General features: G+C 38.9%; 1 non-coding gene across 1 annotated transcript; it reads left to right on the top strand.

Annotated features, from left to right (window-relative positions):
- The first annotated feature begins 12,186 nt into the window (after positions 1–12,186).
- LOC141593260 (small nucleolar RNA R71) lies at positions 12,187–12,293 on the top strand. Its single transcript, XR_012521361.1, has one exon. It is a non-coding gene; the product is annotated as a small nucleolar RNA R71 (small nucleolar RNA).
- The last annotated feature ends 2,017 nt before the right edge of the window (positions 12,294–14,310 follow it).

Here is a 14,310-nt window from a genome sequence, read left to right as displayed (position 1 = left end):
AATTTCAAAGAGCAGCGAATTCAGATGGATTTCACATTCAACTACAAAATCAGCCACCTAACAGTCCAGACATGAATATAAACGACTTGGGTTTCTTTCGAATTATACAAAAATTGCAACATGAAGAAGGCCCAACCACAGTTGAAGAGCTGGTGGATGCAGTACTTAAAGCGTATGATGATGTTAACAATCGTACATTGACTTATGTGTGGTTATCTCTAATGTATTGCATGAATGAAATTTTGATTGACAGGGGAAACAATAAATACAAGCTTCCACATGTTGGAAAAAAAAATTAGCAAGGTTGGGACTACTACCAGAATATGTCATGCCAAATAAGCAGGTTGTTCTCACAAGAATGGAAGAAATATATGTTGAACATGAAGTCGCAACAACAATACAACATCTCAATGTCAGTAGCCAGATGCAACAACAGGAGGACGACACAACTAACTAGATTTGGTCGTGCAGGTTCTGTGTTGAATGAGTTTTTGGGTAAGAACAGAACAACACATGATGCGAGAGGAAATGTAGCATGATGCAATCAAGACGAAACAACACTATATGAGTTTTTTGGCAAAAATTATGGTCATAATGTGTTTGAATAATGTTCATTTATTTATAACTGAACATTTGTCAAAAACATTTATAATCCGTATCATGTATTTTGGGATTTTTATTTTTATCAAAAATGTATTTTGGGTAATGATGAAATTTGATATCGATTATGAAGAAAAACTAATTAGATCTGAATTTACCCTTATAATTAGATCTTTATCTAAATTGTTTCAATAAAATTATGGATCTGATAATACTCTGTACCTTATAGTAAGATGAAAAATAAATCCTCAACATAGCCATCCCCAAATCATCTCCGTCGTCTTCATCATGAAAAATCAATTGACGCTTGGTATTACGCTTCCATGGTACTCGTAACTGACTAAAACGTCTTCGTTCCTTGTTAACGATCCCCAATCGTATGGGTGTGTCTTCAACGAACCCCAATCGTATGGGGGTGTCCTCTACAAAACTTGCCTCGTCAGATTTCACCATTAATAAAGAAGCAACAGGAAAATCAAAGGGTATGTGAATATTTGATGGAGGAAGGATGAATTATATGGGGAGTGAGATGAATAAGGTAGGATGAGCAAGTATAGTGATTAGCCTGAAAAATAAACAAAGGTAGGTGGGTACAAATGAATGTGGAATAAACGTATGGTGGGTAGGGGTAGGTTTAGTTTAGTGGGGGGTAGTTGATACCGAGTAGTATAATTAATAAGGGGTATAAATGAAATTTTACAGCTTTTTTCTTACTTTATATAGAAATGGTATGAATTTAAAGAATGAGACGAAAAAGGAAAATGGTATGAATTGAAAGAATGGGAGGGAGTAGTACTCAGCAACTATCATATCAGAAGTCATCTTAAAATCATCGAACTCCTCCCTCAGCTTACTACGCACATGTTCAGGTACAAACTCTCGTCTCATAGCTTTCTTAAACTCATCCCATGGTATCACAGGTAACCCCTGTTTCACATATATCTCCAAAGCACTCACCTTAACCTTGTCCCACCACTCACCAGCTACTTCCCTCAAGTAGAACGCAGCCTGTTCCACTCGAAGCTCCTTAGGATAATGTACCAGATTGAGAATATTCTCCATCTCCCTATGCCAGTTATCCAGCAGAATTGGCGCCCCAGTTCCCAAGTACTCCTTAGGATTAAATCTCGCTATATGAACACTTATCTTGGAGTGATCTGGCCCTGTCTCCTTATCTTTTCCCACTCTCTTCAAAGCCACAGTAAGAGCATCTTGGTGCTCCAACATCTTAACTATCTAATCAATGCTCATGTTTTCGGCCCTAGCATACAAAGCGTTTATTTTCGGCGGCATCTTGGAACTATATAAGAAAAGGGTAAACATGAACACACATCCCAAATCTCAAAACACGAAAACAACCTGAACAGCACCTACTCGATCGAGTGCCATAAACCCACTCGATCGAGTTGCCCACTTACTCGGTCGAGTGCCTCGACTCCAGAACCTGACCAGAAAGCTCCCTAAAACATACTCGATCGAGCCAACCACACACTAGATTGAGTTGACCCCACTCGATCGAGTGCCCTATCCTACTCGATCGAGCGCCTAAAAATAGACTTCTGCCCAAAAACGGAAAACCACCTACTCGATCGAGTCATACCCACTCGATCGAGTCACTCACCTACTCGATGGAGTCCCCCCCACTCGATCGAGTCATGCAGACTCGTACACTACCCGCATGTTCAAACTCACACTTCCAACTATCTACACTCTTATGCAAAACGACAAACAACAACATATATACATCTCTTTGTATACTCAAACAAAAGTAACTTTCTTCCGTATTTCTAACATGCCACGTTATAAATCAAATATCAGGCTTTCATGCTTTCAACCAACAACGTATAAAATCACATCATCATCATCTTTCACTACACATCTCCTATCTCCACATGCGTGCATCCACCGATTCATACCACACATTACTATATAGATACACAAATCACAAGATAAACACATCGCAATCCCAACTCATATCCCATGGTGACCGGTTCAAAATTTTAGGGCAAGTTCGCGACTTTAGGACGTCTCCCAAGTCTTTGCATTAGCTCCTACAACTTCTACCCCGGGTTCATTTTAGTTTGACTCCCTATGTTCATTAGGTTCATTGGTTACAGGTTTCAAGATCGTCACTCTGATACCACTTTGTAACACTCCCATACTCCAAGTGCCTTACAAGGACCACTTAAGGCATGGAAGTGCTACCATCTCGGTTACCCGAGGCAATGATAATCAAATGATAATAAGGAAACATACTTAAATAGTAATAAATTTTAAGTGATACAAGCCAAACTCCAAAACTGTTAAAAGGAAATACAAAGGTTCTGAAAACTGTCAACTATTAAACAACTACAAATGTTCGACACAGCGGAAGACTTCTAAAACTGCAACGTGGTGACTCATCCCAGCTATCCCATGCGCATCGTCTCATACCTGCTCAATAACTGCTCACCACCCCCGAATGGATCACCACAGTTTTTAAAACATTTAAACGGGGTCAGTAATAATTAGATAAAAACAACAGCTGACATGAAACCACAATGTAAACAACTCAAACACACAATCTCAATCTCCATAACTCCACCCTATCTCCACATATCTGACTACACACTAAAGTGTGTAGCCTTGCCAGAGTACCCATCGCAACAAGTACTCCTTGCCGCCAGTGGGGGACCGCAGCCGTTCCCACCTAAGCCCCGCTCATCTCCATCGAACGTGGTGTTGTTGTAAAACTCGTTGTCAAAAGTTACTCAACAAAAACAATATTTATAACTTCACAAACTACTCTTAGTAAAGAGGCATGTAAAAATTGGATCCCAAGGGACGGGTATTGATGTAGGATTTTCAATTACAAATGGTTGTGTCTAAGGGTGTCACAATTTGGGTTGAGATAGGAGATCAACTAAACTAATCAACAATATAAAAGTAAAGCAATAAAAACAAGCAAGATGATTAAAATGAGATGTAAACAATTGATTAAAAGCACTAGGGTGTCATGGGTTCATAGGGGATTCATGGGATTTGATCATACAAACATATTCTCTACTAGATGCAAGAACTTATTGTTGTGATTGGATCGAGTTAGTGTATATCTTACAATCCCTAAGAAGGTTTGGGTCCCAGAACCGAATCGATTAGATTGTATAACACCTACAAGTCGACTTAATCCTTCATATCCAACTATATGCATGGTCTAATGAGACTCGAGTTGGTTTATGTCTTACAAGTCTCATTGAAAAGATAAGTGATGGGTAAAAAATGCAAGGATTCATAGGCTCGCATTTCATCAAACATAACATGTGCATAAGTTGGAATCACAACAAGCAAGCAAATCAATTATGAAAACATATTTGATTAAGCATGAATCAATCCCCATGTTGGTTTCCCCTAATTCCCCATTAACCATAGTTAAGGAAACCACTCACTCATTATCAAGTTTAACATGCTAACAAGGTTGTCAATCATACTAGCAAGGCAAAACATGATTAACAAATAAAAATGATTAACAATAATTAAAAGGATTAAGGGAGAATTATACCTATGAAGATGATTCCAAATAATAAAGCAAAGAATAATAAAAGTACTTGATGATTGATGGAAGGTTGTCAATCCTCCAAATAAGTCCAAATAATCTTCTAATTACCCAAAATAAATGATGAACAATAGAAAAATTAAGGAAAGATTAAGAAATGAGATTTGTATTAAGACTAAATTAAGAGTTGATTACAAGATTAAGATGAGATTACTAATTGATTACAACTTGATTAAGAGAGTATTATGATTGCTTAAGACTTGATTCTAATCTAGGTAGTACAAAAGGGGTATTTATACTAAAGATTAGGTACAAATATTAGGGTTACTAAGGGCTTAAATGACTATTAAGACCCTTAAAAAAATTTGAGGAAGTGCTCCTCTCCAAGGAGATGCGCATCTCCATTTTGCTAGCCCCGCATGGATATGCTCGTCCCGAGCGTCTAGGAAGATGGCACGGTGGTTCCTGTAAGAATATCCGAGTGGATCACTGAGGGAGACGCTCGCATTGTGAGGCTTCAAGACGAGCGTCTTGCTGTCGGGACGCTCGGATTGCTGGGCAGGGAGACGCTCGGATTGGCAGCAATCCGCTCGGATCCTGGGTCAGACACTTTTCTTCTCTTCTTTCCTCAACAATCCGCGGGGATCTTGTTGAGGATGCAAGGATCCTTTCATCATTGCCCAATCTACTTTATTACCTACATAGGTCTTCTAGTATCGTCTTCCCTTTGATGCTTGGTCATTGAATGCGATCAATTTAGCTCCATTTTGCCATGAAAATGCAAGGTTTGCACTCCTCTCCTACCAAGGAAACAAAACCTCAAAGAATATGCAAAATGGGAAACTAAATATAGTAAATGACCAAATTATGCACTATAAAGCATAGGAACGAGGCTAATTCGGGGGCTAAATGTGCTCAAATATGAGTCACATCAAACATCCCCAAACCGAACCTTTGTTCGTCCCGAGTAAAGAGGTGACAAAAACTAGGACCCTTATTCAAACTAACGTACTAATATAGCCGATGTGAGATAATTAGCGGGTCTCACTCCGCCCCTTTAACTCACAACAAGACAAACGTTAGGTAGAATGCCTTCTTGTAAGGCAAGGTGGGGCTTGCCAAAATGGTGATACATCCAAGCATTAAGCACACAAAACAAGTAATGGATGCATCTACAAAAATGAATAGCCACTTTCCTCATCTAAGTGGCGGAAATTATCTAAAGGGGAAGCAATCTAAGGGTACACATTCCATTATAGATATGGTTTCTTCAAACTACTAAGCCTAGAAGGATACCAATAAGTCACCTCCAAGTTCTGTCAAGCTAGGGTACCTTTGTCCTCAATCGTTAAATGCTTTCGTCAAGATTAGACTCCCTATGGTGTTAGAAACACTGGAGGATCGCGGAATTCCCCTTCTTTCCTAGACAAGAAGAAGGGTCGTCCCCTCTCTACCATGCACAAAAGTGGATACGATGGAAAAGAGATCAATAGAACTTGAGTTTCATATGGGAGTTTGCTTTTTGTTGTTGTTTCCCCCCCAATTTGTGGCATTTGACATTTTGAGAACATTTCTTTTTGCCCTTTCTTTGATGTTTGGCATTTTCAACACTTGACAATTTCAACTTTTTGCATTTTTTTTTGAACATTTTCAAAGCTACCCCATTTGTAGTGAGGGTGCTTGTATTTGAAGCATAGGAGTTTCAATTTTTGTTACTCCTCTTTTCTTTTGATGCAATCGCAAACTTTCTTGACTTTCATTTCAATTCTTGAACTCAAATTTGAATAATTTTTGTGCTCATTCCCTTTTTTGATGACAAAAATGTGGTAGAACATGGATGATGGTTGCATGGTTTCAAGGGTCGCCTTGGAGTAAACGGTAGCCAAGGAGTTATCACACCACACGGTACTCTTGACTAGGCCTTAATCCATGGTCCAAAGGATACTAGCATGACACATCCTAGGGTGTTTTACAAGTATTCTAACAAGCAAAGTCTTACGAAGAAAAAGTATCTACAAGGGCCTTATATACACTTGTCAAGTATCCCAAATAGATGGTTTCACAAAATTTTTTCTAAATGCAACTATATGCCATGATGCAACTATCATTTATACAACCTAATGCACATGCTTCTACCAACTAGTTTGCCATACACTCTAAATGCAATCCTATAATCACATTGTTTATACCGCATCAATCAAAATAAAGCCACATAGTCATCAACATAATGAGGAGAAAGGAGATTGGAAAGATGATACCATGAGGTTTTTAATATCCTCATGTCTCGGATGTGGCGTAGTCGATCAATGTGAAAAACGATGAACAAACACAATATATACAAGACTACACTATGAAGGAAATGAACATGTTTTTGGGTTTTTCAATTTTTCAAATTTTTATGGTTTTTATGATTATTAAATGAAAAGACATGTTTTTGTATTTTTTCAAAAAATTTCAATTTTTATCATTTTTGTTTAGAAAGTCATGTTAGAATTTCCATCCCCACACTAGTATGGGCATTGTCCTCAATGGCCAATACGATAGGAAATTATACAATCTATATGAAATGCATGATTTCTAAAAGCGAACTATATGACATATAAACAAGTGATGCAAGTGCACTATGCTACATGATGCATGAGTTTTTGTTTGGTTGGAGAGCATAATTTAAATTAAATCCCAATGCATATGCATAAACATCCCCAAACCGAAATAGACACTATTTCTAATGTCAAAAATTGGGGGAGTTCATGCATAAGGATGCTATGCCTGAAACTACAATTGTCATTTTGGATTTTACATGGTGGGAACAATGAAAATACTCATGATCAAGAATAGAAATATATGAAAACAAGAGAAATGAGCAAAGCTAATGGAGGTGTAGGAAACTCACAAAGTATTGTGGCATCCTCCCAAGAGCTTGCTAATCCTCAATCATCGCCCATAGCGACATCACTACCATCTCCATCATCATCATCATCATCATTCTCACTAGCATCATTGTCATCATCTACCTCCATAGACCCGGACGCTTCACCACTTTCACTTGAGCTTTCTTCTTCTTCACCTTCTTCATTCTCTTCATTTCCTTCATCTTCTTTTCCACTACTCTCAACAACAACCTCCTCTTCACCCAAGCTAACACCCCTAGAAGCACTAGGAAAGAAAACTTCCCTATCCGCCCAACTAGGCAAAGGACAAGATGGGTCAAGAAGTCCTTGTCTAGCTAGATATAAGAGAGGCGGATATTGTGCTCTATATGCATCGACTCGATCCTCATGGGCTTGCTTGTGCATTTTGTTGCATCAAAAGAGTCAAGTAATCATTCCCCACCGTAACATTTTCCGGTCGAAACTCATAGTAGGTGAACGGGTAGGGTGGAGTGATAATAGAGGAGGAGGGCTCGACAATGTCCTCTCTTTGGTGTTGTATTATGTAATCGGCTTCCTCGGAGAGTGGGAGAAGGTAGTGTGCCCTATGGACATTGAGTCGGCAAATTTTGTTTGGTAATGTGAAGGACTTGGCATCTTTTGTTAACCACCCGAATTTGTTGTCAAGTGTGTCATTCTTGACCCAATGGAATTTGTGAACCATAGTGGCTAAATCAATGAGGTGGCCTCCCTTAACCGGATTATAAGTACCATCTTTGTTGAAGTCCCGGTTTAAGTGTTTTGCCAACCAAGTTACCAATCCCTCATTTACTATAAAGGCCGCACCTTCCTTACCATGATCGATATTAAGCCACCTCTCAATTAAAAGTTGAAGAATATTGTACTTTGTGGTGAACTTTCTATCAACATTCAAGGTCGACTCGAGATAGATAAAATCAAGTTCGGTGAAGTGGTTTGTTCCCTTCCTAGCAATCAAAGTATGCCCAACAACCTTGTGCCACACCCTTATGCCCGGATGATGGACATAAAGGGCACGACAATCATGGTAAGACGTAAACTTTCTTCCGGTAATAGCCTTCCATAAAGGAGCGGGATCATATTTTGTTATGGGTTTCTTCACATAGGTCGAGTCATTTCTAAGGTCAAAAACTTTACCAAACTCACCAAAGGACATTTTCCTATCAATATTCTCAAGGCGGAATTCAATATTCGTTCGAGTCTCCACCCTTGTAACTTTCAATGAGCTTAAAAACTCCAAGGTGAGGGATGAATAGGTCAATTCTTGCATATTAAACAAAGTAAGCAATCCCATGGACTCGAAGAAATTATTGGTTTGTTCAAAGACACCCAATTTGGCCAAGGTCTCTTGGCATATAAACTTGGTGGGTAAGATAGATTTGTTAGCAAGGGATACAAATTTCTTCCTATGAGCATCGGATGTGAAAATTACCTCCGGATAATCATGTAGTTTCTCAACAACCGGAGTAGAAGTAGTAGTTTCTACCACAGGAGACTCTTGAATCTCCATCCTTGCACTTTGAACCACCAAAGCTTTGGAAGCTTGAAGAGCTTTTTGCCTTTTTGAGAGATTCTTCTTTGGAAGTGCCTTGTTTCCACCTTTTGTCCTAGCCATCTTCTTCTTGTATGTAGTAACACCCAAATATTTGCTTGAATTCCTCAAGTTTCAATAAGACCCAAATCGATTTAGGAAATTCGAAATTTGCCTTTGTACCCTAGAAAATCGATTCAAACTTTGGGGATTTTGGTGTTTTAATTGCTTGTTGTTGACAAAGGAGTGATTTGTTTGAGTTTTGAGGGAGTTTGGAATTGATTTGGGTGAATTTGGTTGAGGAAATTGGTTTTGATGGATGGAGGGATTGAGGGACTGAGGGTTTTGAGGGTTTTGGGGATGTGTTTGTGTTTTGAATGAGTAAAATGAAATGGGAAGGGGGGGGGGGGGGTTTAATTCCGTTATATTTGCTTTTCAGCAGGGGAGACGAGCGTCTTGTGGTCGGGATGCTCGGATTCTCTGTCAGCTGTTTCAGAAAAGAAAGCCCGTGCTGAGACGAGCGTCTTTTGCAGGAGACGAGCGTCTTTCTGAAGGGAGACGAGCGGATTCTTTTGAGGACGCTCGGATTCTTGGTCAGGGAGAAATCCCATATTTTAATAGAAGCGGGACGAGCGGATCCTCACTCAGACGAGCGTCTTGGTTGAGATGAGCGGATTCCTATAGGAGACGCTCGGATCTTTAGTCAGAGAAAAATTTTCCTTTCCAGCTCTCTCAGGACGAGCGTTTTTCTTACAGGACGCTCGGATTTTTCATCTAGGACGAGCGGATTGCTGTCGGGCCGCTCGGATTGTCCCTGTACCTCACGGATTCAGTTCCACCCGTGGGTATTCGTACAACCCATGTCATTTACTCTTCATTCCTTTAGTCTTCATTGTGGGGGCACTACGAAGGCTTGGATAGCCTAGGCAATTGCTATCCCCACACTATGTCAAAACACTACACATCAATAAACATATAAGTCCCTCCCTTACTTTCTCTCAAAATAATAATCTTGATCAAAGCATAAAAATATAAATCCAAAATCGACAAACATGCAATACAATAAGTAAAATGCAAGTTAAGGGATTAGAATATTTACAAATGGTGGTTTAGGGAGGACTCCACCAAACTCTCATCCATGTATGAGATGTCAAGGGGGCATAGCCAAGGTGTTGTTGATGTTGCCCAACACCTTGAAGAAGTAATCGAAGGCTTGTTCATTGTCAATATAAAAATCTTCAATAGACCTTTGCACATTGTGTTCTTCATTGTGGTGACTTGAGTGGAAATGGTCACCAAAGCCTTGGTCTTAGGTCATAGCATTACCAATATAAGGGTTGACTAACCCTTCAAACTCATCATCCCATAGACCGCATACTTCATCTACTTGTTCCCCAATAGTATCACGAGTTGATGAGAACAACTCCTCTTTCTTCTTGTCATTATGGCCAATGAGGCCTTCTTCTTCTCTTGTCATGAGTGGTGGTGAGTTATTCAAGCTCTCATTCTTGTTGAAACATTCTTAATCTTTGGATGGAGCATCTTGGAGATTATCCACTTTCTTCTCCCATATGGGTGGTGATTGTTTTCCCATAGCTTGTTCTTTGTATTGAGATGCCAACTTCTTCCTATCACTTTCCCGGCTATAATGATCAACCATGAAATATGGCTCATGTAAGCGGGGAGCTCTCATTGTCTTGTCAAGATTAAAAGTGATTGTTTCATCTCCCACTTCAAGTGTGAGTTCTCTATGTTTCACGTCAATCACCACTCCCGCGGTGTGTAAGAAATGTCTTCCTAAAATGATAGGAATGTTGGAGTCTTCCTCCATGTCAACAATAACAAAGTCCACCGGGATGAATAACTTGCCAATTCTTACCGGCACATCCTCCCATACCCCTAAAGGTGTCTTCGTTGATCGATCCGCCATTTGAAGTGTGATATTAGTGCACTTGAGCTCTCCCATTCCTAGCCTCTTGCACACCGAGTATGGCATGACACTCACACTTGCCCCAAGGTCACATAAAACTTTGTTGATTGTGCTGTCGCCAATGGTGCATGGAATAGAGAAACTTCCCGGATCCTTTAGTTTTGGAGGTGAACTTCCTTGTAGGATAGCACTGCTCACCTTAGTGAAAGCAATAGTCTCAAGCTTCCGGATGGATTTCTTCTTTGTAAGAATATCTTTCATGTATTTCACATAGGCCGGAACGTGATTTATTAATTCCGTAAATGGAATTGAGACTTCCAATTTTTTCATAATCTCCATAAACTTTCCAAGTTGTTCATCAAACTTAAGCTTAGCTTGACGACTTGGAAATGGAAGTCGAATCACAATAGGCTTTTTCTCCTTAGCCTTTTCTTCGTCCTTCTTTGAAACTTCTTGAATGGTGGGTTCTTCTTCCCTAGAGTTTTCCACAACTCTTTCCTTCTCACTAGCATTCACAACATCTTCATCAACGGGCCTCTTCGGCCCTTCATATCTTGTACCACACCTCAAATGGATGGCACTCACCGACTCATGTCTTGGGTAATTACCTTGAGGTGGTAATTGCACCTCAAATGGAAATGGAAGTCGAATCACAATAGGCTCTTTCTCCTTAGCCTTTTCTTCGTCCTTCTTTGAAACTTCTTGAATGGTGGGTTCTTCTTCCCTAGAGTTTTCCACAACTCTTTCCTTCTCACTAGCATTCACACCATCTTCATCAACGGGCCTCTTCGGCCCTTCATACCTTTTACCACACCTCAAATGGATGACACTCACCGACTCATGTCTTGGGGGATTACCTTGAGGTGGTAATTGCCCCTTTTGTCTCTGAGAACTAGAAGATGCTAATTGAGACATTTGGGTCTCCAACATCTTTGTGTGAGCTAGTAAGTTGTTAATGGTGATGTCTTTTGCTTGACTATCGTTTTGCATTTGAGTGACAAATTCTTGTTGGTTCTTTTGCATTTGGAGGACCGCTTTTTGAACATCAAAACCTTAGTCATTTGTTTGATTGTATGAAGGTTTGTTTTGATAACTTTGGTTTTGATTGTAAAAGAGTCTTTGAGCTTGGTTTGTCATTGGAGGTGGGGTATATGTTTGTTGAGGGTTTTGATCATTTTGACTTTTGTATGAAAGATTGGGATGGAATTTGGTGTTTTCATTGTAATAGTAGGAATAAGGGGTGCCACTTTTGTATGCTTGGAAAGAATTCACTTGTTCACTTGTTCGCCTACATTCACTTTGGTCATGTCCCAAAGTTCCACAACTCTCACATACTCCACTTGAAATTGATGATGATGCTACCATAGCATTAACATGTTGCTTGGGTGATTTGGAGGCCTCTTCAAGTTTAGCCATGGCCTTCTCAAACATCAAATTAATGGTGTCAATATGAGGGCTAAGTTGAGCACCCAATTGAGTAATAGAGTCCACCTCATGCTTTCCTCCTCTAGTAGCCTTCCGAGGTCTACTATATTGTGAGTTATGGACTGCCATTTCTTCAATCTTGTTCCATGTTTGATTGTCATCAACTTCGGTAAACATACCATTTGATCCCATATTGAGAATGTTTCGGGAGTCTTCATATAGACCATTCCAAAATTGTTGTACAAGGAACCACTCGCTAAGTCCATGGTGTGGAAAAGATCAACAAGTGTCCTTGAATCTCTCCCATGCTTCATACAAAGATTCCTCGTCCCTTTGTTTGAACCCGGTGATTTGGGCTCTCAACATGTTAGTCTTCTCCGGAGAATAGAATTTTTTGTAGAAAGCAAGTGCCAATTGTTGGGTTTATATACCTATTATTAGAATCCTCTAATAATGAACTAATGAACTTTTTAATTATTTGTTCTTTAGATCTACTGCATGCATAACAAAATAAAAGATTTATAAGAAAACAATGTCCCTTACATTGTAAATTTCGGTTTATGGGCACAAGTAAGGTCTCCTACCTTCACTTGTTCTTAAGCTATGATGAGTAATAGGATGATCCTCCAAAGACTTCAAGTATATAAGCCACTCCCCTTGATTGCACCCAAGATTATCCCTTATCTCTACTAAATAATATTTGCTAGATATTTGTTTAGTAGTTTACCTTAAAATTGATTACTAATACTCATATATTACACTAATAATATTAGTAATCTTTATGAACAATTTAGATTGAATCTTCTCATATTTTTAGAGGAAGATTAAAGAGTAGTGAGAATAATCCATCAACTTTTTCATGTGTTTAATGAATGAATATATAAGAGGAATAATTAAAGAACAAAAGCCTCCAAAGATAGAGTGTCTCACGGTTGGAGCAAAAACAAAATGCCAAGGATGGCATCTTACATTATGCTTTTGTTCTTATCAAAACTTTAGGCATGTAAGGCTAGGTGTAGATTAGGCATCATTAGCTTATTTTATCCCAAAAAATAATTCACCCACTAACACCCATCACTCTCATTATTTCGGTCCATGTACCATAAAATGGACTACCATTTTATTTTGTCAATTTGTCATTTGTCACACAATATGTCACATGTAGTATGTTACATGTTATTAATTAATTTAATGCATATTTATCACATAAATATCATTTTACAAATTAATTAAATTACATACAACAAATTGACTAGTAATACTTGATCACATAAATAAAATGGGTCATATAATTATAATTCACAACATCTTGTAATTTTAATTAACCATTCATTCTTATCTCTATTGTTTCTCAAACAATAAACAATTTTAGTAATAAAGCATTTTATTACTAAAATAAATCTTATTTAATCCCATTACAATAAGATATTAATATTCTCTCTCACAAATTGAATTGTTCAATTTTAAGGAATTTATCAACTTGTATCGTCATACAATTAATCAACATTACAGACAAGGGCATCATCCTTTAGGTGTGACCTTAAGGGATCAACTGACCACCACCATCCCACGACAGTAACGTCAAACTCTAGCAAGCCAATTGCTACCGATTAATGTTGATCAGTTAACTATATAATTGAATCATCCCTTACGTATTCTTTATATGAGATTTGATTATGATATTAAATCATGTGATCGCACTATTGTTGAGGACACATTTTCCAACAATCTCCCACTTGTCCGAGACAAGTGTGCGTCACCAATTCTCTTGTCCTATTACAATCTCCCACTCACTGCAAGGTGTCTTGCAGGTCGTACTTACATTTGATCATATCTTGAGCGGTTTCCTCGATCTGGAGAGTAACTGTCTGACCGGAATTATCTGTCATAAATACCTTCCGAGCGTGGCCACGCATTTCCAGTTAACTACTCCTCGAGTGGCCTTGAGATTTCAAACAACCCTGACAAGGGGTGGACAATTCCTATCGCCTTATTCCCTTCGTTTCGCCACAGTCCATCATAACCCAAAATATACCCAGTTTGACCTCATTTACGAAATCGTAGAGTATAAATCAAAGCTAATCAGAAGTTGTGCCAACTTGGGCGAATAGTCTGTAGTCAAAAGAATTGACTCATAAGAATACTATAGTAGCTCTTACCACGACCAGGCTTTATGAATTACCAGAACTCTATAAGCGGTCACTGCCCGATAGAGTGTCCCATACAGTCTGCCTATGTGATCGACTAGTCATCCCATATGACTCTATGGCACATGAACTTGCCATCAATTGCATCACACTCTAGTCACTTCGAGACGTCACCTCATATAAGTAATTAGGGGCGAATACCATGTCAATCCAGTTCACTTTAATGGGGTTCAATT

Source organism: Silene latifolia, chromosome 7, assembly GCF_048544455.1.
Source record: "Silene latifolia isolate original U9 population chromosome 7, ASM4854445v1, whole genome shotgun sequence".
Lineage (NCBI taxonomy): Eukaryota > Viridiplantae > Streptophyta > Magnoliopsida > Caryophyllales > Caryophyllaceae > Silene > Silene latifolia.
Note: the sequence above shows the minus strand (reverse complement) of the source record. Positions and strands in the feature narration are given on the sequence as shown.